A 26,543-nucleotide genomic window follows, 5' to 3' on the forward strand; every position below is an offset into this window, starting at 1 on the left:
TTTTTGTTCAAAATTTCTTCGGAAATAAGCTTCGTAAGTGACATTAAATCCTCGTGAATCACTCTGTATTTAACCATATCAGGTTTTGCCTTATAGACCAATGGCCATATTCATAGACATTCTTAGCGCGGGCTTCCGGTGGATGATCAGCGAACTAACGTTTTTCGTTTTCATAAACCAGTGTTAGCGATATTATATTATATGAATCCTGTACAAGTAATCAGTCGATAGCCGGGACTAGTTTAGCACGCTCGTAGCGCGGGCTAGCGAAATGTCTATGCATAGCACTCCTAGTGTTTTCTTGTATAATAAGGGTTCTAATCAATGCGTTCTGAATAAGTTTTCTTGAGAAAACACGCCGTTAGCTAAAATTACGAGTACCGGTACTACATGTTTTACCTAAGTCCAGATAAATAGAAAATATTTTTTACTTTAAAAAATTAGAAATATGCATGAAAATTGTTCTTAACGTCGACATATCATAAACGTCCAAAATATGCACATAAATATATTGCATAGACAACAATGATCAATCATCTTAATGAAACTTAGTAAAACATATTTCATGTTTAATTAAGATATGCAGCTCCAATACACATATGCATTTGCATATATTTCTCATTACTGGTATGGTCTAATGATTTTTTACCAATAATTAGAATTCATTCCGGCCAGCGGTACATTTTATAATAATTTTTTTAATTTTACAAAGAAAAAAAGTCATTATTATTGCCCAACTTTCGTAACGAGTAAGGACATACATATCCATTTTACAAAGTCATTCGTGTAGATATTTTAAACCCTAAATTTTTCGTCTAAAGAAGTCCTGAACTGGTATAGGAAAATTATCGTTTCTTTAAACAAAAAGTGAAGTCTCCTTTGCTATATTCCTATCGATTATATTAAATATGTAACAATGAAGTCGTAGAAGTAATTAATATCAACCAGATAAAATAGATAAATGTCTGTATACAGGCCTCGTACGATGAGGTAAGAAAGTTGAAATATTTCGCCGAGCAACACTTCGGCAGGAGCAAAGTCGAAACATAATTAAAAAAATAACTACGCCACAAACATGTAGTCCATAGCACGTTTTGTATGTTACGTAAACCAACACAATACTGGAACTTGTAGATAAAATTAAATAATAATAATAATAATAATAATAATATTTATTAATACTATACACTTGAGCTACATTAGGCATTGCAGCCCGAAAGAGCAGAAGCTCGTGCTCGGGCGCAGTTCAGATCAGTTATACAAAATATATCACAAAATTACGAGAGTTCATTGAGCACAATCACATTAATAAATGGTAAAATACATACAGCATGTAATAACAGGGTCTATATACAAATAGAAAATACAGAAGTACATGAATATTAGAGTAACAATTTTAACTCAATTAGCTTAAACAATTAAATAATTAATCTGATTTGTTTCTTAAATCTATGTGTGTTAAGTGTACTTAGCTCAGGGTAAGCTCTAATTAATGTATTATATATTTTGGGTCCAAAATTTCTGCTGTGTTTTAATCCAGCAGTTGTGTGGCATTTGGGAGTATTTAGAAAGAAACTGTAGTTTTGTCTCGTCTGGTATTCATGAGGATCATATTTAAATTTATTGTGGTTTTTATGAAAGTAAATCAGCAATTTTTGTTTATAAATTTGTTCTAGATTTGATACGCCAAATTCCTGAAAAATTAATTTTGTTGGGTAATCAAAAGGTTTATATAGACAAATTTTGATAATTCTTTTTTGGAGCAGATTTAAAGGACGGAGAGTCGATTTTGCCATTCCTCCCCAACCTAAAATACCATACTGAATTATTGATTGAAACAGAGCTAAGTACACAGTACGCAGAACATAAACAGGTAAATAAGAGCGTAGAATGGAAAATTTGTGGATTGTTTTACGCAATCTGTTACACAGAAAGGAGATATGCTTGTCCCATTTTAAATGTTGGTCAATAATAATGCCTAAATATTTAACTTGTGAGGATATACTCAAAGCGTTACATGAGCAAGTAGGTAGGTTACAATCATGTATAGTTATACTTATATTATTATTTATTTCTAGTTGCTCAAGGCCATGTGATGTTAATGAAAATGGTATTAATTTTGTTTTAGAAACGTTCAAAGAAAGTAAGTGAGCATCCAGCCATTCTTTAATAATATTAATACCACTGTTAGAATTTTGATAAGTTTCATTCCAACTCGAACCGCTAAATATAACCACAGTATCATCAGCATAAGAATACAGAGTACCAGAATATTTCTCAATGTCAATTTTAAGTAAATCGTTGATATATATTAAAAACAAAACAGGACCTAAAATCGTCCCCTGAGGTACACCTATATCAATGTTACGTGATTTACTAAGGTGATCATTTATTTTAGTTGCTTGAGTTCTGTTACTTAAGTAAGATTTAAATAATTTTAAAGCAATTCCATTAATTCCTAATCTATCCATTTTATTCAAAAGTATACTGTGATTGACCGTATCGAAAGCTTTTTGTAAGTCTAGAAAAATTCCTAGACATTTATTTCCTACATCTAATTCTTGAATTATTTTTGAGGTAACTGCCATAATAGCATCATCAGTGCACAAATTTTTTCTGAAACCAAATTGATTATCATTTAGTAGTTTATTTTTTTCTAAAAATGTTATTAACCGTGTTTTTATACATTTTTCAAATACCTTAGAGAGATTGGGTAATAGTGAAATGGGTCTGTAATTATTAAGATTACTTTTGTCACCAGACTTGTGAATTGGTATCACCACAGCATGTTTTAGGGCTGAGGGAAATACACCTTGAGATATGCACAAATTAAATATAAAGGCAAGTGGTTTAGAAATAGCTTCGATAATAAGTTTCAGGGTATTTGTTGTAATACCATCAATACCAGGAGCCACATTATTTTTTAAACTGTTTACAATATTAATGATTTCACATTCGTTTACAGGAAACATAAACATAGATGATATACTTTTATTATAAAGCTTATAGTGATGAGTACCAAATACTTTCTTTTTTATATTAGATACGATGTCATGACTTACATTAGTAAAATGATCGTTAAATTCATTTGCGATAGTTTCATTATTTTCAATTGTTATTCCATTTCGACTTATAATTGTCTTTAATATACTATTTTTATTACATTGGGTGTCAGTAGCTTCGTTTATGGTCTTCCAAAATTGCTTTGGATTATTTTTATTTTTGTTAAATTTTTCAGAATAATATTTGATTCTCTGATTTCTTATTACATTAGTGAGAATATTTCTATATTTTCTGTAGTAATTTAATAAAACATTGTTTTGTGGGTCTCGTTTAACTTGCTTAGCTAACTTATCCCTAGATCGTATTGATTTAACAATACCTGTGGTAATCCAAGGTTTAATTTTTTTGTACTTACTTGAGAATTTGAGAGGGACATGATTAGAATATTTACAAATTAGGTTACAGAGTATTTTATAAAAATTATCGAAACATGTATCTGCGTCTTCATTGTAGAATATAGATTCCCAATTAATATTATTAATATTTGATATTAGGCTTTTATGGTTTATAATTAGCTTATAATTGTCCGAAGGTTCAGTGGCTTCTCTGCTAATACTTTTATTACTGATTGACAACAATGCAAAAGTCATATAATGATCTGTTATTGCGCTTGCATATACTCCAGGTATAAAATTTAAGTTATTTCCCGTTTTTAGGAAAATATGGTCAAGACATGAATTGGATGATGGACGAGTAATGGAATTTAAGTATTTCACGTATCCATATTCATGCATGATATTTAAATACGTGTTGCCAAAATTATCTAATCTATTTTCTAAAATTTGAATGTTTATGTCACCAAGAATAACATGGTTGTTTAAATCTTTGTATATTGACAAGAAGCTTTCAAAATTTTTCAGAAATTCATTTTTGCATAGTTTTGGAGATCTGTAAATTGCAGTTAGGTTAACAAGAGTATCATTAATAAGTGTTAATTGAAAATGTATAGCGTTGCAATGGGAAATGTCAATATCACTTAAAGACACTACGATGTTTTCCTTGAAATATACAACTATACCATCACATTTATTATACTTATTACTTTTAACAAATTTTTTATAACCATTAATATCATAGCCAGAGTCATGATCAAGCCAGGTTTCAGTTAGAACTATAATATCAAAGTAAAAGGAAAAATTATTAAGTAAAACACAGAGTTCGGAAAAATTTTTGTTGATGCTACGAATGTTTAAGTGAAATATTTTAAGATCTGATAGAATATTGGTAATATACTCATTGCAGTGAAGTAAATCGTTAAAAACCATTGTGTTATTATTGTTATTAAATTTGCACTGATGGATTTCATTTATTATAGTATTACTAGCCATTTTAAGTCAATTATATTGTATAATTAACCGTGGTTACCGACACAATAGTATTTACAAATTATTTACATCGTCAACATTAGTGATTTTACTCACGGGGCTGGCTTCATCTTTTCTTGCAAATATCTTACCGTCTCTTGTCCATACAAATTTATAATTCTTCAGTCGTGCTGCATCCTTTGTCTTGTTCAAAAGGTCTCTGGTCACTGCTGTCAGTTGGTCACCTGCTGTGATTCTTCCTTCCGGAAGTTCCCTGTTGACTTTCTTTGTCGCAATCCCAGGGCCGCTGTCGTCTTTCTTGGCCTCGTTCCTGAACAGCTGGAGCCATTCATCACGACTTCTCCTCTTTGTGAAGCGGATGACAATAGGACGCGTCTTCCCTGGCCTGGATGGTATACGATGTGCTATGCTTACATCATGTTGCACCAATTCACTACCGCCTATGGCTTCCGATATTTGGTCAATGACTTCATAAGTTGATTGTTCATCGACCTCCGGAACTCCAAATAGTATTATATTGTCTCTGCGTGTGTACTGCTGCAGATCACTCACTTCCTGCTTAAGATGGTCATTTTCTTTCACTAGCCTCTTCATCTCCTCCTGCGTGGAGTTGAGTTCATGTCTTGTGTGCGCCAATTCCTCTCTAAGACTATCGAACTTGGAAGACATGAATTCAACTGATTTTCTTAGTTCATTCACCTCCATCTGCACTGAAGATTTAAGATCCTCAAACATAAGTTTGAGTGTGGAAATGATCTGACTGTCCTGATCCTTCCCACTCCCTCCTTCACAGTTTGCACCCTTGTTTCTACCCATTGTTAAGACTGTAGTAACTCGCACCACGGAGCATACAAAAAACCCGACTGCACTCTCCGAGCTTCTGAACTGAACTGATTCCTTGAAACAAAACTCCGTCTTTACGTAATAGAAAGATTTTGCTATTGTGTACAGTGTGATTTAGGAGGAATAGTAGATATTTTAAGGGTAGTAGTCTGGACTATTCTGTGTAAAAAGGTAACACAAACGTGTGCCCAATTTTCAGTGCTTGTGGATATAAAACTGTATGAATGTTACGCATAACAAGCCTCAGAAATGGTGCGAAAAAATGATAAAATGATTCGAAATTTTCTCGGGCTTCCAGCCAGGTCATAAGTTGGTGATCCACCGACGTTTCGAGGATGTTCATCTTCCTCATCTTCAGGGTTAAATGATGTCTAGGGGTACCCAGCTCCTTAATTTATAGTTTATAATTTATACCCGTAGACATAATTTAACCCTGAAGATGAGGAAGATGAACATCCTCGAAACGTCGGTGGATCACCAACTTATGACCTGGCTGGAAGCCCGAGAAAATTTCGAATTATCACGTCGCCAGGAAAGCTTCAGTAGTTATTTCAATGATAAAATGATTAAGTACAAAGGAATAGTAGGTATATGCGTAGATTTTTTAGATAGTCTTAGGGCAGCACTGTTCATAATGTATGTAGAATAAATATGTTTGTTGTTTCCTTCGCTACAAGAATGGGCATGCTTATCCAGCATGTTGGAGCCCCTGCATATTTTAGCTGTCAGGTTATACATTATCTAAATTTCTCATTCCCCGAACGATGGATCGGCCGTGGTGGTCACGTGCATTGGCCACCAAGGTCCCCATATCTTACTCTTGTCGATTTGTTCTGTGGGGATGGATGAAAAGTGAAGTTTACAAAAACAAGTTTGTATTTGTGTGTGTGCGTGCGTGTGTGTGTGTATGCATGGCTGTTCACATGGCTTGGTAGGCAGACTATGGGCCTATTTGCAGGTCTATTAAAAAAAGAGCAATTTTAAAATCTGACTACGCAAAGTCAATTCATATATCGCGTGATAAATTGTTGGCCAGTCTAACAGTTTCGTATATAATAATAATAATAATAATAATAATAATAATAATAATAATAATAATAATAATAATAATAATAATATTATTATTATTATTATTATTATTATTATTATTATTCTCCCACTTTTAAACATAGTAAGCTAAAATTTTTAAAGTTTAATATTTCGGGAATATGTTTCCTATTGCTCTGCATTTTAATCCCATATTACACCTCATTCAATGAAATGTTTAGTGAATTAAATAAATTGCAAGTGATGGGAGTATAATTCGTCCTTTTTCTGTTGAGTAAGAAATGGTAAAACAATTTGACCAGCTACGAAGTCAATCAATAGCATGTTCACATCCCACCATAACTGAGTCTTTGCCAGTTAGACAACATAGCGCTCAACAAGGTGTGAAAGTACAGTCACCTCTACGATGTAACGGAACTTCCATATGGACCATCAATGCGGTGTGCCGAATTACGTGATGCGCAACACAAATGCAGATGTGATGCATCACGAACATTACGGATTCTCTTTCATTGTCGCCGTCACCACCACCACCACCACCACCATCACCACCATCACCACCACCACCACCACCACCACCACCATCACCACCACCACCACCACCAGCACCACCACCACCATCACCACCACTACCACCACCACCACGATAGCCACCATCTACCTTCACGGATTGAGAGCTCTCGTATGCTCCATTCTTATCTCATAACATAACACATTTGCACGCAGCAAAATTCCATGATTTGTGGTCAGCATGACGGAAGATCGAGTAAGACAAGAATAGACTCATAAAGAAACTTGTATCCACTTTCGTGCCAAGAATGAACCCTCATTCTGCTCGATTTGTGGCTTGAAACTCTGCTAGTTGTGACCAAATCGGAAAATTATTACCTTTAATTATACGTTCTTCTTCTTAAGAGCCTATTATTATTATTATTATTATTATTATTATTATTATTATTATTATTATTATTACTTGATTGGGTGAAGAAAAAATAATATTGAATCTGATCAGAAACGGAAAAAGGAATCGGTTGGGTCACTTGTTGGGAAGAAATTCCCTGCTGAAGGATGCACTGGAAGGAATGGTGAACGGGAGAAGAGTTCGGGGCAGAAGAAGATATCAGATGATAGACGACATTAAGATAAACTGATAATATGCGGAGACAAAGAGGAAGTTAGCAGAAAATTAAAAAACCAAACACTTCTGCACATAAAAATGTATAGCTACATTTTACATCTTTTGGTTATGATATCTATATTCATCTATTTTTCATTTATTTTTATTTTGTATTTTTCATTTATATTTACATCTGTGTCTTTTATTTAGGTAGTGTCTATTTATCTGTTTTTTTATTTGTATTTTCACTTGTATCTTGCATTTGTATCTGTTTTATCTTTTTTTTTCATATTATCTCCAATTTTACGTTCTAAGCAAATATTTGTACTGTCTATTGTAATTGGAGCTTTGCCCTGTTATAGACATAAATAAGTAAGTAAATAAATAAGTAAATAAAAATGGGAGAGATTGGTGAATGCTGAGTTTGCAGTGAAAGACCTGTTCTTGAGCCGAAAATTATGAATAGATTGAATTATTATTACTATTATTATTGTTATTATTATTATTATTATTATTATTATTATTATTATTATTATTATTATTATTATTATTATTAACAAAAAAAGGAATTAGTTGCGTCACTGGCTGAGAAGAAACTGCCTGCTGAAGGATGCACTGGAAGGAATGGTGAACGGGAGAAGAGCTCGGGGCATAAGAAGATATTAGATGATAGACGACATTAAGATATCGCTGCCTAAATACTATACTGCACTATCTCAAAAATCATGGTTTTAAGAAATCGAGAAAAACACTTTGTATTGCCTCAAACAAATATTCTAAACACAATTCGGAATTAAATATGTGAGTATTGAAGCCTATTGCATAATCCGGGGAGCAATATCCAAGAATTCTTACTGACACCCAAGACGGCGACTTAATTGCAAAGTATACGACTAAAATCTGAATCACTAAGATTCTTAAAATACTGGTAATTTAGATTGTTTTGCCTGAAAATGTTTTGCGATACTGCACGCTCTTAAAGAGAAGCGAGATCCATTATATTAACAACTGTCGAATGTGTAATGTAATTTTGCACGATAGTGAGTTTTCTCATCGTTATAGCAAACTGCTTTTACTGAATTCAGAGTTGCCAACTTAGATATGAATGTTGAAATATTACAAATAACTATTTTAGTGTTGTAATGAAAAGCACTGCCTTCTATGATGTATGCTACTTACTTACAAATGGCTTTTAAGAAGGTTCATTGTCGCCCTCACATAAGCCCACCATCGGTCCCTATCCTGTGCTAGATTAATCCAGTCTCTATCATCATATCCCACCTCCCTCAAATCCATTTTAATATTATCCTCCCATCTACGTCTCGGCCTCCCCAAAGGTCTTTTTCCCTCCGGCCTCCCAACTAACACTCTATATGCATTTCTGGATTCGCCCATACGTGCTGCATGCCCTGCCCATCTCAAATGTCTGGATTTAATGTTCCTAATTATGTCAGGTGAAAAATACAATGCATGCAGTTCTGCGTTGTGTAACTTTCTCAATTCTCCTGTAACTTCATTCCTTTTAGCCTCAAATAGTTTCTTAATAACCTTATTTCCAAACATCCTTAATCTCTGTTTCTCTCTCAAAGTGAGAGTCCAAGTTTCACAACCACACAGAACAACCGGTAATATAACTGTTTTATATAAATTCTAACTTTCAGATTTTTTGACAGCAGACTGGATGACAAAAGTTTCTCGACCGAATAATAATTCCCATATATATTCTGCGTTTAATTTCCTACCGAGTGTCATTTGTATTTGTTACTGTTTCTCCAAGGTATTTGAATTTTTCCATCTCTTCAAAAGATAAATATCAAATTTTTATATTTCCATTTCGTAGAATATTCTGGTCACAAGACATAATCATATACTTCGTTTTTTCGGGGTTTACTTCCAAACCTATCGCTTTACTTGCTTCAAGTAAAATTTCCGTGTTTTCCCTAATGTGATGTATGATACAAGTATGTAAAATTCATACGCAAGAGGCAGTGTTAATTATTATACGAAACAAATTATTGCATTTGAATGTACTGAACTTTATTTAAACAATTCAAACTTCACTGAACAAAAAGTAATAAAAATTATTCCAATTGAAACCGAAATATTACAAGTACCTAAATCATTTTTACTCCTTCACATTGAAGTTGATGATGTATGTTGGCCAGGCTGCTAACATCAGTCAGCTGTTCATAGTGTAAAGTACGTACTATATATTAAGATTTTTAAAAATATTTTCAAAATATACTAGCGTTGCTCGTTTTTCAAACTTTTCCTCGATTTTGTTAAAAAGCACTTCCCAACTTTGTGTCGTAATGTACTATTGTGACATATTTCTGAGGGCAGGTGTAGTCTGTCGCACCTAATAAAACATAGATAAAATGTAGGTGTTCAAACATTTCATTTGCTTAGTCTAAGAAAAAGCCGTTAAAAGTTTTTCAATCTCTCTTTGGCTTATCCGAAATTTAAAAGGTCGAAATGTAAGGTTTTGTGGAAACCTTAAGCATTTTGTCCTCTTCAGTCTTTAGCGTCTTGCTGTATCGGGTAGTTGTCATGGAAACATCACGATGCTGGGTCTCCATCAGAAGTCATGAGACATAATGGACATTCATGCCCTACACGAGATCCAAACTCACGTAGCCAGCCGCAAGCACGAGTATAATACACGTAGGTAATTCGGTGTTGTATACAGCTACGCCACTTGTCTTGGTCATAATTAGTTCAGCCACGATATGAACCACCATAACAGAACTTCCGTAAAGTCTTCAAGCGAAGGAAAAAGTTAGCGTGATGCTTATTTTATACTCTTGTTTTTCACGAGGTAATTATGAAGGTTGACTCGCTCGGAATCACTTCCTTCCGGTCTTGCTCCCAGGCTCGTGTCTCGTCGTTTTATCAGATGAACTTACCCACCCACTGACGCGGGCGCTAACGTAGACTTATTCTCGGCTAAAACCAGCCGATTCGGCTGTGGTGTACAAAACAGTTTGAAAGAATAAGTGGCGCACTCTGTACCGAGAACAAAAGTTTATAGGCTGGTTCACAATAAACCAGGAACGGAAGAGACAACGAGAACGAGAACGGAAATATTGTTAAAATAAATGTATTTAAATGTGAGCATTCACAATAGTTTATTGTTAAATACATTTATTTTAACATTATTTCCGTTCTCGTTGTCGTTTCCGTTCCCGGTTTATTGTGAACTAGTCTTAAGTAGAATTTATTGCAGACACAAAAGGTGTTGTAACAGATTATGTCGTTCTCCAATTTTCCACTTTATTCTTATTGAGATTGATGTTGGGATTATTTTATTATTTTTCATGAAATTTAATTTTTCATTATGGTTCAATATACCGTACTTTCATTTTACTATGAGTGTATCTCTCTGCGGTGGCTAAGTGATCTAGACATTCTATTTGTCACACAGGCAATGCAGATTCGAGTCCCAGTTTGGCCTAATTTTTTCAGTGACTATTACACTTTTACTGCGTCATACTACTTTTGACCAATAAAACGGTATGAAAGGATGTGTTTCAACCAATCATGGCTGATTATCCTGCAATTTTTATCACTTCCCTAGCATTTGTTTCTTTGTTTGCCAACATTGTACTTTCAATAATTGTACCTTTTAAAATGGTTCATGTTTATTTCATCATCTTTAATTAAAACTTTTCTATAATTTATCTTGTTTATGTTATTTAGGTTATGCTATAGCTTCTGCTGTATGAGATTTTGGATAGTCATGTATCAAATATTGTTTAATATATATTGATAATCGAAGTGGAATACAACTATTTTAGTAAAAATGAAATTAATGAACAAAGCCTTCTTGTATATTTTATTATTCACTCTGAAATACTTCTGCAAACACAAGAAATATTGTATTAATCACTTTGAAATTCTTATGGAAATACAAGTATATTGTATTATTTACTCTGAAGTACTTACGGAAAAGGAAATACACTTTATTATTCACTCTGAAATACTTATGCAAATACAAGTAGTATTGTATTACTTACACCGGAATACTTGCGGAAATACAAGTAGCACTTACTGTATTATTCACGTTGGAATACTTACGCAAATACCAGCATAATAGCATAAACTGATAACATAATCTCAACAGCAAGGAAACATTTATTCTCCAAGTGATTCTAGCTATTCTAGCATCACATGGTCTGCATCTCCATCATGGGATTAAATTTGAACACGAACAATATAAGAAGCAATATCAGTTTCAATCTGTAATTAAAAGTGGATAGTCGTATACTAGAGATATTTTATGCCAATATACTGTTTTATATCACTTTCATGAAACTATAAAAAAATAATAACCTGGTAACACTGTCAGTAAAATTAACAAACACAATAACAGCTGTAGCCACCAGCGTGGCTCTGTCGGTTAAGGCGCTTGCCTACCGGTCTGAAGTTGCGCTCGGGCGCGGGTTCGATCCCTGCTTGGGCTGATTACTGGTTGGGTCTTTTCCGAGGTTTTCCCCAACCGTAATGTGAATGCCAGGTAATCTATGGCGAATCCTCGGCCTCATCTCGCCAAATATCATCTCGCTATCACCAGTCTCATCGACGTTAAATAACCTCGTAGTTGATACAGCGTCGTTAAATAACCAACTAAAAAAATAATAACAGCTGGATATTGAGCAATAAAATGAACTGAAAATAAGCAAATTTCTTCGTTGTTGTTGCTCCTGCTGATGTCGTCGTCGTTGTCGATGTTGTTGTTTAGTCAACTGTCCGAAGACAGGTCTGAACCTTATAAATGAAAATGTTGTAGGCGTTGTCGCTTCCACTTAGTAACGGTGCTTTCAAGAATTCGGTTCTTAGACCAGTTCCATCGATGCGTGGCGTGTTAAAGCGGAATATTTCGTAAGTAAAAATCATGGCACACGGACATCACTTGAGACAAAAATATAACAACGGATAAGTCAAGAGATATACTTCATCCATACTGAAGAGAGGTAATATTCAATATCTTCCGACAGACAATCGGAACCGAACCTCTTTTGTTAATAGACGCGCTAGCACACGTTCATAGGAAGCGAAGAGTTATTCATTCTACAAGGCCGCAACTTATACTTACATACTAGAAGATAATGCATACTTCTGAAATTAAGAAATTCCTCGGTTAAACCTTGAAATCACATCATCTGTGCTACGTAACGAAGAGATTTGACCATCACTGTGTTACGGTTGTAGTCATAGCTCTTACCCTTCAAACACGTGGGATAAAAATTCCACTCACGAAATTGATGAACGTGACACGAAGAACCTTCAACCTGAGAGGAACAGGAACACGATCGTCATTTTTCTCGTAGGCAACACTGTATCTATAAACCTTATTTGTGTACAACGGATTATTATTATTATTATTATTATTATTATTATTATTATTACTATTATTATTATTATCATTGTTATTATTATTATTGTTATTATTATTATTAGTGATAATAACATTATTATCACTATTATTATTACTGTTATTATTATTAGTACTATTATTATTATTTTTTTACATTATTACCATTATAATAATAATAATAATTATTATTATTATCACTATTATTATTATTATTATTATTATTATTATCATTATTGGATTTGAGGGAGGTAGGATATGATGATAGAGACTGGATTAATCTTGCTCAAGATAAGGACCGATGGCGGGCTTATGTGAGGGCGGCAATGAACCTGCGGGTTCCTTGAAAGCCATTTTTAAGTAATAATAATAATAATAATAATAATAATAATAATAATAATTATTATTATTATTATTATTATTTATTATTATTATTATCATTATTATTATTATTACTACTACCATCATCACGTAGCTTCCAAGGAGTTGAGTCACAGATGACCCTTTCCTATCTCATATTAGAGGTCGTGCAGTTTCTTCAATGGTCTTCCATGGTTTCTTGTGCCCGCCGAGGTGTAAGTTTTCAGCAATCTAGGATATCTATCCTATTGATATGCCGTATCCACTTTGACTTATAATTTTATCTCACAATATCCAGAAACTTTTATATATATAATTATTAATCCAGAAACTTGTTTTTTTGGCAATTAAGCAAAAACTTACATATCACTAATTGGCAGTAATTATTTTAAATATGCCAACTATTATAAATTTAAATACTAATGACTGTTAATAACTATGTAAAATCGTTTGTTTTATATAAGTTTATGAATTATTAAAGTATAAATACTTTTTTGGATATCGTGAGTTATGACTGTAGAGGCCTCATTTGCTTTGTAGTCGTTCCATTTATAACACGGTGTCCTTAAATATGTCATTTCCGCCGCAGTTATTCTTGATTTATCTTTTGTCTTAATTTCCCAGTTTTCAATATCATATAATAAAGTCGAAAGAGCAAGTATGTTATACAATCTTATTCTGGTTTCAGTTAAAGTTTGTATTGATTTAAACACATTGTTAATGACACCCGTTACCTTTATAAAATTGTTTAATTTGTGATTAATATAATTCCTATTATTATTATTATTATTATTATTATTATTATTATTATTATTATTATTATTATTATTATTAAGAATTTCAATCGGTGATGAAAATTTTCCCAATTTTGAGTTTGCTAAATTTTATAATTCTACTGATAAAATTATAAATATAGCTGAAAACATCTTCTAATTAAGCAGTTTTTAGCTCATTGATTTTGTTAAGTTTCATAATTTTATTATACTGATAAAATTATACATCTTCCTGAAAAATATTCTCCCATTAATCTATATTTTACCATATTGATTGCGCTAACTTTTATAACTTTATTGTTCTGGTAAAATTAACAATTTTATGGAAAATATTTCCTTATTGTTATTTTTATCTTATTGTTTTTGCTAATTTTTGTAATAATTATTGTACTGACAGTCATTATAAATTTTCCAGAAAAATCTTCCCTTGTGAAGATTCGTAAATAATAATTTTTGGTCCTACAGAATTTATCTGTTATTGGTAATAACAATTATTATGAAGATAATTTCTTAGTTTATTAATTTTGCTAGGTTTCATAATTCACTGATAATACTCGTAATTGTCACTCAACTCTTATCCTTATCTGTATGTTAACTACTTACTGCTCAAATAGCCAACAGTTACAGTTTGGACAACACACATTTTTGTATTGCATAATAACACGAAAACTCTATACGTATAATTGAAAATAGATTAGTATTTAAAAAATAATAAATTTGAAGTTTTATTAAAGCTTCATATAGCTATGAAAAATCTAATTAACATACTAATAAATAATTTTAAATTTATAGTATATACAGGGTGGAAGTGAAATAACCTTGCAGATTGAAAGGGATAATAGGGTACACTTAAATGAATAGAAAACCTATATTACGTTTTGTGATTAAATGCACATTTAATTAGAAAATTAAGTTTGAAGTTTCAACAGACTGGCAACATCGCCGCTAACACAGTTTTCTTTCTTCTCGTAACAAAGATGTAAGAGGTCAACGAACTCAGGTCTGTCTCTGTACACAAGACTCCCTCTCTCACTACGACGTTGCAATCTGCTCTTATAGTTCAGTGGCTTGAAATTATGCGACAGGCTCATGTCAGTAGATTTACTGGCATGTAAAAGAACTCCTGTGGGACAAAATTCCGGCACATAGGCGACGCTGATATAACCTCGGCAGTTACGAGCGTCCTTAAATAAACCATAATTTAAATTTTTATAAACAAGTAACTGTTAATACCCTTTCTTTTGGAAAAAGTGGTCGACAGTGTTCATCATTAATTTGAAGAATTAGTGTTTATTCTAATTACTCTTTTTTGCAACGTAAACAACTTGTCGATGTGAGGACTATCTCCCCACAAAATAATTACATACTTTAAAAGACTATTAAAATAGGCATAATAAGCAGTTTTTAATGAGTTTAAGGGAAGAAAATTCTTAAGCTTTTCAGCAAATACAATATTCTGGACATTTTGATACATAGGGCCTACATTATTAACATGGTGCTCCCAGGTTAGTCTAGAGCAGCAGTGACCAAAGCGGGTGTCGTGATTACATCGTGTAATCACAGACAATCAAACGGATGCGAGGACTTTCCTGTACATTTCTGTGTGTTTCATTCACGTACTGAAGGCAAGCAGTGGCGGTACCATGTCGCTCTACAAACTCTATCTCTACAAGCAGTAAGAGGTGGTTTTGTAAAGAATGAGAAGGAAAACTTCTTTGTTGTTCTATCGGACAAAATGTAATATGTTTACTTTGCTCAACGGTTCAATTAGGAGTATATAGAAACATTAATTGCCATGCAAAATAATGTATTATTATTATTATTATTATTATTATTATTATTATTATTATTATTATTATTATTATTATTATTATTATTATTATTACTGACCACTAAGTATGTGTTTCTATAATTCTCCTGTACGTACATGAATTCTGATATTTTTAGATCTTCTCCCTAGAAGGATAAAATTATTAGGTTTCATCTCAATTTTAATCTACTTAATCTTTAGATGAGGGTAACTATTTATTAGTTATTTAATAATAATATTGTAGAAAAACTGATTCAATATTATGTGCCAACGAACTGTTAAACGCCAGGAATTGACATGTCTTAAAACATAGCCAGGAAGAGAAAGATGACATAAATAAATATAAGAAAATCAGCAACCTAATGGGGTTTGAAATATCTCGTGCTCTAAAGCCTTTTAATAGAACAGAATTTCTAAAAAAAAAGTAATGATTAAAATAGCTTAAATAACTTGTCCATAAGAAACTTTTAATTCTGAAAAACTACGAATTTCTCGACCAAGTATGGAGAGAAGAATTGAGAAAATTCTTGATTGTATTCAATAGGAAGGTTAAAAAAAGTAGCAAGAAAAATCGTATATTATTCACTGGCTCTTGATGACAGCAGTGACATTACTGATACAGCAAAGCTTGAGATTTTTATCCGCGGGATTGATCAAGATGTTAGTACAGGAACCACCACTGGTTGTAGTTTTCATGCCAAGTACCTTTCCTCCGTCTCCTTACTTCATAGGCTGTCTGTCGCATGTAATCACTGCAATTCGAGTTTTGATCACCGCTGGCCTAGAGTCAACAATAATACCCAACATATTAAAATTATTGATATTATTAGTACTACTACAATTAGAGTAAATGGAATAGTTTCTCTCTTAGATTCATTCAAAATTAAACCATTAGCATTGAACCAAGTTTTAGCTTCAGAGAGAGAGAGAGAGAGAGAGAGAGAGAGAGATGTGAAGACTGCTATATTTGTAATTTATTACTTTACACTTAAACGTATTGTTGGGGGGAGGAATGTACAGAAGAAATGTTAAATGTAGAAGACGGCATGCCTGCTCAGTATTTGTGCAGCATAGGCAGTTGTCACATATTTCACGGCAAGGTTATAGTCTTCGAGCGATCGCGACATTACAGAGATGACCTCTACGCTTCATGCCTGAAGGCTTACAGCAGAAACATCGAGGACGGTGAAACGTACACGGGTAGGATTTACATAAGTATTTCATTTATTTCTGTTCTTTCTAGGAAAACACCAGACATAGCTATATCATAACTAGAGGGTGGAAAAATGTGCGTTACCACGCGATACAGGTTAGTGTGGTCTGAAGTATGGATGACGTCACAGGTACAAGCGTAATAACATAAATGCACTACGAGAGGGCGGCAGTACCTTCAGTGACCTTCAGTGTCAACTTCTAGTCGTATGGGGAAGGAAGCCAGGTGTTAAAAATATTGTTTATTGCCTTTGTGCATGTGCTAGTGGTGTGTAAAAGTGATTTAAAATACCTAAATCGAAGGATTTGGAATTAAACAGTCTACTAAATAAATACGGAAGAGAGATTTTGATTCCGCAAGGGGAAAATATTTTCTGTGCCGTGCGCAAATGTTAAATTAAAATACATAGAGCGGCAATTTCTGTGTTTAATTTATATATCTTCTCACCACTCGTGAGCTGCCACAAGGGACAAAGAGTACTTAACCGTAGACATTTTTACAAGTTCATGAAAAACCATTGATTTTGTTTTAACAGCAAGAAACATACCGAAAGCGTACAAAGGTCTTCGACATCAAATAATGAAAAACATACACGATCTGAATTTGATGTGATTTATGTAATATGATGATTTCTGCAAATATTCCGTTAAAGAAACTTGATAGTCAACATGTTAGAGTTGAAAAGGCGAAAGAAAAATTCCATAAATTCTGCAAAAAAAAAAATACTGGTTAGGCTATACAGTTATGTGTAACATTTTGAATGGAGGGAAAAACGACGATACTATGGCGCTTTTTTCATTTGCACCTCTAACATCTTGTGACACGGAAAGAAGCTTTCTCTTTCGATAATTTACGGATGTAGATTGTTGTTCAGTATAATGCATCCTTTAATCATTCAGGCGGTGGCAGTTAACATTCGAGGTAAGTTTTTAAATCATCATAACTATGTTACAACTTCATTCCAGTATTTATAGATCGATTGAATGGAGTGATGGGTAAGTTCTCATTACCAGACTGCACTCCCTTGCCGCTGTTTACATGGGTGAATGATAACACTATAGTCCGTTGACACTGAACTTAAGGCATAACGCACATTTTTCCGTCCTTTAATCATAACCCTATTGATAGTGACGTTGAACCTCATATTGATGAACAGCGGAGCTCTTTCACGAAGTTTAGGTTACTAGTTCAGTCTACATCGCAGTCTAATCGCGCCAGTGACCTGGGTTTAAGTCCCAGCCAATCTTGAAAGGAAACATTAATTTCAAGCCATGCACCAAGAATGTATTATGTTTCAGGAAGAAAGTTTAGCAATGGCAAATTGTCAAAAAGGCAAACGAAACAGTTTTCTATATCATTATAGCTGACAAGAGTCGCATACATATACATACGAGTAGCAATTCGTCACAACCCCCTGAGTTCATATCCACTGATTTTGAATGTGATTAGTAGACAGTGAATGCGGAATGACTTATCGTTGAATGTAGGTGCACATTTACTATTTGTTACATTTTTTTCATTCAGACCATTGGCTGAACAGGTTTTAAACGTAAACAGACGACGTCAACATGCTACTGTATCTCCGTACAGTCAGAAGGAAAAGAAAAATAACGTACTGTAGTACATACCTAGCAAGATTCAGTCCTCGTCATCATTGATGCAATTACCAGCGTTGCAGTAAACGACGATATATTCTCGTAAGTTGTCGAAGCTGAATCGTCTTCGCCTATCGCTTAAACAGTTTTTGTATCGAGAGAATTTCTGAAGAAAAACTCTAAAATGGGGATCACTCAATTTCTTTAGAGGAATATTTGTACTGAGGATCGTGTTGCACGTGTTGTTTAGACCCGCACAACTAAATTATGATGATGATGATGATGATGATGATGATGATGATGATGATGATGGTTCCTCAGATTTCATTTCAACGCACTTCCTGTGCGATGTACTGTTTCAATGTTTCTCTATAGCTTGAGTTGTTCTGGTTTTTATTTCAATATTACATACATTACACACGATATTGTCTTCGTTAATACATAAAATGTCACTCTCATAGTTCTTAATTGCATTTCGTATCTCTAAGCGAATTTAACGTTTTGACTTCGACATTATGAATGGATCAGCACTACACTATTCAACTCGTACTAAATACTTGAGCAGGATAACACAACTGCACACATTGCGTTGCAACGCAATGGGAACCGGGGTTCCTTCGTTATGTACGCTGCTGTACTCGCCAGGTACACAAAAGATGGACGGCGCGGAACGTGCCATATACTCCGATACGAAACAACTTCACTTTTCCTTAAGTCATCCCGCATCCACTGTCTAGTGATTAGAAACCATCCAGGCACCGAATTCACAAGAGACTTTTGTGATGTATTGCTAACCTAATTTCGTATGTTCAGTTCCAGATTCTTGGTAAGTTTCAGAACTTTACTCATAAAATCAAAGCATTCACCTCTTTAAAGGAATCCACGGCAGCTTAACGCTAGAGCTCTGGGAATATAAATCAGGGAGCCTGGGTTCAAAACTCGCCCTAACCTAAATTGAAGTGTGTGATCCCAAAACGCGTTAAGTCCATTTTTATGAAAGGACTTGCCTAGTTTTTTTTTTAATATGGACTGAGCGAACTTACAAGTGACATGCAGAATAACACATTTTGAGATTTTGAAGGCCTATAGTAATGTTATTAACTTATTTTACTCCTCGTGGTATAAATATATCTCGAAATGAAAAGCTGAGGCTGATAATATGCCAAGGCTTCAAAACTGTTTGATTTTATTTATCTAGAAGAATATGATGAAATTAATTCAAACATTAGTATGTAAATGCAAAGACAGTAATGGATTTCAAAAATTGACACTCCTTTACACTCAGAAAAGTATATACTAATAAATTTAATTAAATCTTTAAAATATAGAATATAGTAAAATTAACAAATAATTGATTTACAACAATGAAATAATTCCATTTCGTGTACTTCCATCGTAAATTTCAATAATAAGACTGTTCACAGCAAATACACTGACTCTACGTACATGTGTAACGCATGTACAGAGCCGGGAAATGTGGGAATCTACATCTAATTCATTCTGTAAGTGTGTGTCTTTGCAAGTCTCAAATACTGCAGAGAAATAACTTCCTCATTTCTTTGGGCAATAAACATTCTTCGCAACCACAATGTCCAAGCAAGCGTGACTCAATAGCTAAAAAACTGTATAATGTCAATGTATAGCATTATTTGACAATGGTGGCAGAAACCTCACACAAATAGCTACTAGTGTTTGCATAAAGCATGTGAAAAGAAACCTTATCAGTCCAAATCAATTTGAAACTGAAAATTATGATAAATAGCTCGACATTAAAAAATTATGCAGCCATTGAATCAAATCAACTGGTAGAAATGAATTGACTAACTTATATTAGTTTCTGGTTTAGGTTATGTTTTCCCAGTATAAACAGGATAGAAACAAACGGACCTAAGCTCGAGTTCTGTAAGAGAAGGAAGAACATCCTTTTTTACGGAATTGCCGTGGACTTCTCTTACTTTTTTAAATCATGCAGTCTGTATGACTAAACGGTCCCACTATTTCAGAAAGTTTAATTTTGGTTTATAACTCTCTCAAGGGAACCGTCTTAGGTCATATTGCTTGAATTTAATGAAAATGCATATTTAAGCTAATTTTCGTTCGTTAGGAAACGTGGTGATAGTCATTCGTTTCTCTTTTTCCTCGTTTATGAAATGTGACTTGAAAATCGATGCTTCTTATGCCGCTTCTTGCGCTCACTCAGATCCTCATAGTTCCGCGACACTGTATCACAGCTCTCGCATTAATGCTCTAGTCCAGTGGTGGGCAAAATGAACGCAACCCACAAGACAGGATTTAAATGGCAACTACATACTGTGGGAGGGGTTGCACTCTACAATGCAGTGACGGATTTAGAGACAGTTGCGCCACTACACTCCTATCTACCATATGTAATTAGAATAGTCCATTCACGTGATATTTAATTAATCATTTTTCAAAGCAATTTCTTGGAAATTGGGATTTATATCTGTGCATGCTATTTTCAGTTGCGCAAGGAGATGAGCATCGCTTAAGCGGGAACTGTGGCTGGACTTTATAAATTCCATTTGAGAAAACAGCTGTTCGCACTGGTAGGTTGATGAATACATACCGTCATTTCCCATAACTGTGGTCCTGGAACACAACTATGGTCCACGATACAACCATTCAAAGATCATTGTAGAAGTAACTTAGACCGTTCGTAGATAGCTGCAGTGACTTGAATTCAAACTATAGTACAGAAAAAATATAGATAGTCTAAACGAGGTACTACGTTATGGACTACAAAATTTGATTAGTTGTGTCGTGGACAACAGTTATGTTCCAGGACCATAGTTATGGGAAATGACGGTACTCATTATTTTTTAAGCAAACTGGCTAAGAGTGGATATATAGTACTGGACATCTTTTAAAAAATTTGAGCCCCCAGTAGACCTTCACATTCTGCTTTCAAGAAACCATCATTATGCAAAACCAGTACCTCTAACTGCAATTCTGGGATAACATTTTCAATTTAAACATGAAAAGGAGTGGCAAAAATATTGAAATCTTTCTCCATCCTTTGAAAATCACTGAATCTGTGTTCTTTGAACTCGTATAACAGGTGGTCTATTTTAAGAATGTGCATACTTAAGTTCGAGTCCTGAATATTTGTAACTGACCCTAAACATGAGAAATGAAAGAACTGCCTTTCTTGTAAGTATGATATCCTCTCAATTCATATGATTCTGTGAAAGACATTGTATCACTAATGAAGCTCCGAAGTACAGCAATCCAGTATAATCCGCCACGTACACGCGCAGTATTTTCATAGAGTGGGGGAAGGGGAAGGTAGGGGGTAAGTTTGATGCTTCGCTGAGGCAATGCAGCAGGAATGCCCGCCATTGCTCTAGTCTATTTTCTTTTTCTCATAACTCACATCAATACAGTACCCTTGTTGAAATACAAATTCAATTTGCCTTTAAAATATGTAGGCTAGTAACTATGTGACTCACCTTAAGTATGATGAAGTGGATTCGAAATGAAGTGGTCGGAACAAAGAGCCAATGATCAGTACAAACATTTTATATGGCTTGTTTTTCACACTCTTCTGTAACACAAACACAGTGTTTCCAACATGCAACACTGTTGCCAGAACGTTATCAAACTTTCTCACATGTTTCTCCGTCACATATCCACATCTCTCCACGCGTATGTCTTTGAGGACATGTGAATGAAACTGATTATATACAAGAGAATGTAATGTCATTATGAAGTCCCTATCGTGCAATGTGTCTGGTATGTTTTCACAGATACTTTTATGACTGAAATACTCTTCTAGTCTTCCAATTACAAGTTTATACTGCCTAAAAGAATACACATCCAAAGGCTGCACAAATCTTCCAGTTTTTGGAAGGATAATCTGTGTTTTAATTGTTTTATTATGTAAAGCATTGTTTCCTTCTTCATCAGTAAATATAGTGTCATCTTTCCGACCACTCCATGAATCCAGAAGTAGTAGTGTATCTTTCTTAACATCAGGGAGGAGTCATGTATTTTCGTATTTGTTTAAGAAAAATGCGTATAAGACAACATAATATTTACTTTTTCCTCTGCACTAATAGTTTTGCCATTAATGTGTCGCTTACTTTACGTTCTGATGTTTTATGAATGATACTGTAGTATTGTGAAACGCCTGTCAGTTTATACTATACGCACGTCTTTCGATCACATGTATTCCATCATGAACATTCTATCAGCTAGGTGTGTTAATCTTTCAGTGAGCTCACTCGCCAATATTTGAAGTAATACGAGTAGAAGGTTTGAATGCTACATTAGTCGATATTCATTCAATGTATGGAGCAGTAGGAGAATATGCAAACATGGCATGGGATTGGAACATCTATCTCCAAAGATTTCCAAATAGTCGTACGTTAATATTTCCAGGACTGTATCGGATCCCGAAGTCTTATGAATTTACAATATTCCTTTAAGTATTTAATAATGAGATCAGTTCTGCTTGGTGGCCATCTCTCCTTTGAAATTTATGATTGTATGTATGCATGTATGTAACTTATGAATGGATGTACATGTGTGTATGTATGTATGTATGTATGTATGTATGTGTTTTTTTATATCAGCGTGCTCCATTAAATTGGAGTAATACTACATGCTTTACATAAAATATTACAATAATTAGTTACATAATTTACGACATGAGAACAAGATATTTACAATTTCGATTGAGATCTTGAAATTCTTATAGATACAGGTGTTGCCTAATTGTACTTCTTCTATTTTAGGTTACTATCATTGTTAGTATTATTTCTAATTTCAATTACTGTTACATTTTGCCAAATTCTATGGATTTTACAAATTTTCTGAAACTTTTTAGGTATGTTTTTGTGAACTAATCAAATGGTGGAGGCCAGGTTTGACCTGTGCGTATTATATTAGCTCGTAGAATTCTACTTTCTTTTTCTTAGTATTATATGGTTGACTGTCTGTTCTTCTTGTAGTCTGCAAGGCCACGTTGGTGTTGGAATAATCTTGAACCTGTGAAGGTACGATCTTGTGAAGCCATGACCTGTCACGATAGAAGTAAATTTGTCCCCGATAGGTAACTTTATCTTCAATCTGTCTTTAATTGATAGGAATTTTCGTTATTGCGCCTTTAGTTGAGATAGTCCACTGCTCTTGCCATTTTCTTAAGCTCTTTTCTGTTTCTTCTGTTAATATGGTATCTCTCGGTATGTGTGTGTGTATGTATGTATGTATGTATGTATGTATGTATGTATGTATGTATGTTCCACACCTGTGGAGTAACGGTTAGCGCGTCTGGCCGCGAAATCAGTTGGCTGGGTTCGATTCCCGCCGGGGCAAGTTACCTGGTTGAGGTTTTTCCTGGGGTTTCCCTCAACCCAATACGAGCGCTGGGTAACTATCGGTGCTGGATCCCGGACTCATTTCACCGGCATTATCACCTTCAAATCATTTAGACGCTAAATAACCTAAGATGTTGATAAAGCGTCGTAAAATAACCTACTAAAATAAAATAAAATGTGTGTATGTATGTATGTATGTATGTATGTATGTATGTATGTATGTATGTAATGTATGTATGTTACTTTTATTTTACGACCAAGTTTTAATACTAGACTGAACCATAATGGCTGCCCATACTGGCAACTCGCAAGAGAGTAGAGAAAAATGACAACAAATCAAAGCACAATAGTGAAGCAAATGTAGTAGTAAGTATAATTTAAATTTTTTGGCCTATATGTTTTTGTTTATGGACACTGATGATTTTCCCATGTACCAGTCAAGTTTTAAATTTAAATTGCGTGGTATTGCAGTACAGACCGAAACATTAACCACAACGCATCAGTGATTTAAAATACGTCAGTCGATGAGCCATGAACTTGTGTTCATTCGAGCGTAACTTAAGCAACAAGTAAGATGAATGTAACTACCACATAACAAACTCTCCTTAGATTATAAAACTCTGTAGGCTGCCACATTTTTGTGTGGTCACTTCTGCTTTCTGCTAAGCAAGCCTGTTACACCACGACGATCCATAATCAACTGTCGGCCGTTTGGAGAAAAGCAGCAGGTTCCTAACTGCAAATACACTCAAGACAAAAGAGTCAACTTATTAGAAATTCCTCTCTGTTTACGGTCGCACAGTACATACAAGAAATTCACTGAAAGACATCTCAAAACACACACAATGTCCAGCGCTGAAGACAATGGAGGTTTGTGGTTGTGTTCCATCAAGGACATACACAAAGAAGGGTTAATCACCACTAAAAAGAAAATTACAAGAAATAAAAGAAAATAGAACATCCGCAAAAATTGTCTAATACAGTGCGCCTATTTTATTTCTTTACCGCTAAGCGACACTTTCACTGTCCGCAGATGTGCTATGGCCTTCCGTATTGCGGCTCGGAAGGTATTCGCAAAATAATATCTTGAACAGTCGCTCATCTTTATAATTACTTACTTACTTACTTACCCGGAGGTTCATTGCCGCCCTCATATAAGCCCGCCATTGGTCCCTATCCTGAGCAAGATTAATCCAGTCTCTACCATCATATCCCACCTCCCTCAAATTCATTTTAATATTATCTTCCCATCTACGTCTCGGCCTTCCCAAAGGTCTTTTTCGCTCCGGCCTCCCAACTTACATTCTATATGCATTTCTGGATTCTCCCATACGTGCTACATGCCCTGTCCATCTCAAACGTCTGAATTTAATGTTCCTAATTATGTCAGGATAAAAATACAATGCATGCAGTTCTGCGTTGTATAACTGTTCTGTGTAATCCCTTTAGCCCCAAGTATTTTCCTAAGAACCTTATTCTCAAACACCCTTAATCTCTGTTCCTCTCTCAAAGTGAGAGTCCAAGTTTCATAACCATACAGAACAACCGGTAATATAACTGTTTTATAAATTCTAACTTTCAGATTTTTGACAGTAGACTAGATGACAAAAGCTTCTCAACCGAATAATAACACACATTTCCCATATTTATTCTAAGTTTAATTTCCTCCCGAGTGTCATTTATATTTGTTACTGTTGCTCCAAGATATTTGAATTTTTTCACCTCTTCGAAAGATAAATCTCCAATTTTTATATTTCCATTTCGTGCAATATTCTGGTCACAAGACATAATCATATATTTCATATTTTCGGGATTTACTTACAAACCGATCGCTTTACTTGCTTCCAGTAAAATTCCCGTGTTTTCCCTAATCGTTTATGGATTTTCTCCTAACATATTCACGTCATCCGCATAGACAAGAAGCTGATGTAACCCGTTCAATTCCAAACCGTCTGTGTTATCCTGAACTTTCCTAATGGCATATTTTAGAGCGAAGTTAAAAAGTAAAGATGATAGTGCATCTCCTTGCTTTAGCCCGCAGTGAATTGGAAAGGCATCAGACAGAAGCTGACCTATATGTACTCTGCTGTAAGTTTCATTGAGACACATTTTAATTAATCTAACTAGTTTCTTGGGAATACCAAATTCAATAAGAATGTTATATAAAACTTTTCACAATATGAAATATTTTAACCAAGTTGTTGCGTCTGGACCGGGTACAACAACGCTATTATCTGTGAAATTGAAACTGTACTGTTCAGAAAGTTGAGATGAACGTTTGTAATAGATACGCTCCTTCCATGTATTTATACTGGGTGTTCAGTTCAAATTGTGTCATGACGTCACTGTTGTGAGAAGGCGATTTCAAGCGAGTTTCAGCTCTTATGTCAGAGAAGTTGCCTATTAATCAAGGCGTTCAATCTGAACTTGAGAACGTGTACGGTATAACTTGAACGTCGTAGCAACAGATGGAGGTCTGTACGGTCTGTGTGCTACCATAACCTCTTTCGAACTGTGTTTTGCGCGGGCAAGTCGTACGCAGGGTATTTGTTATCATCGGTTGCGTACGGCAACATTCCACAATAGAAAGCAAATGCTCCGTGTCCATGTTGACCGTCGAAGTTAATGTCAACAAATACGTAAGTAATCATCTTAATCCTCTTCCCATATCCCGACAGTAAGAA

At 34.4% G+C, this 26,543-nt stretch overlaps 1 protein-coding gene across 3 annotated transcripts in view; it reads left to right on the forward strand.

Moving 5' to 3' along the window:
* The window catches only part of LOC138704806 (uncharacterized), a 180,492-nt gene that overhangs the window by 109,652 nt on the left and 44,297 nt on the right, over nucleotides 1–26,543 (forward strand). The window lies entirely within an intron of this gene.

This window comes from Periplaneta americana, chromosome 1, assembly GCF_040183065.1.
Source record: "Periplaneta americana isolate PAMFEO1 chromosome 1, P.americana_PAMFEO1_priV1, whole genome shotgun sequence".
Lineage (NCBI taxonomy): Eukaryota > Metazoa > Arthropoda > Insecta > Blattodea > Blattidae > Periplaneta > Periplaneta americana.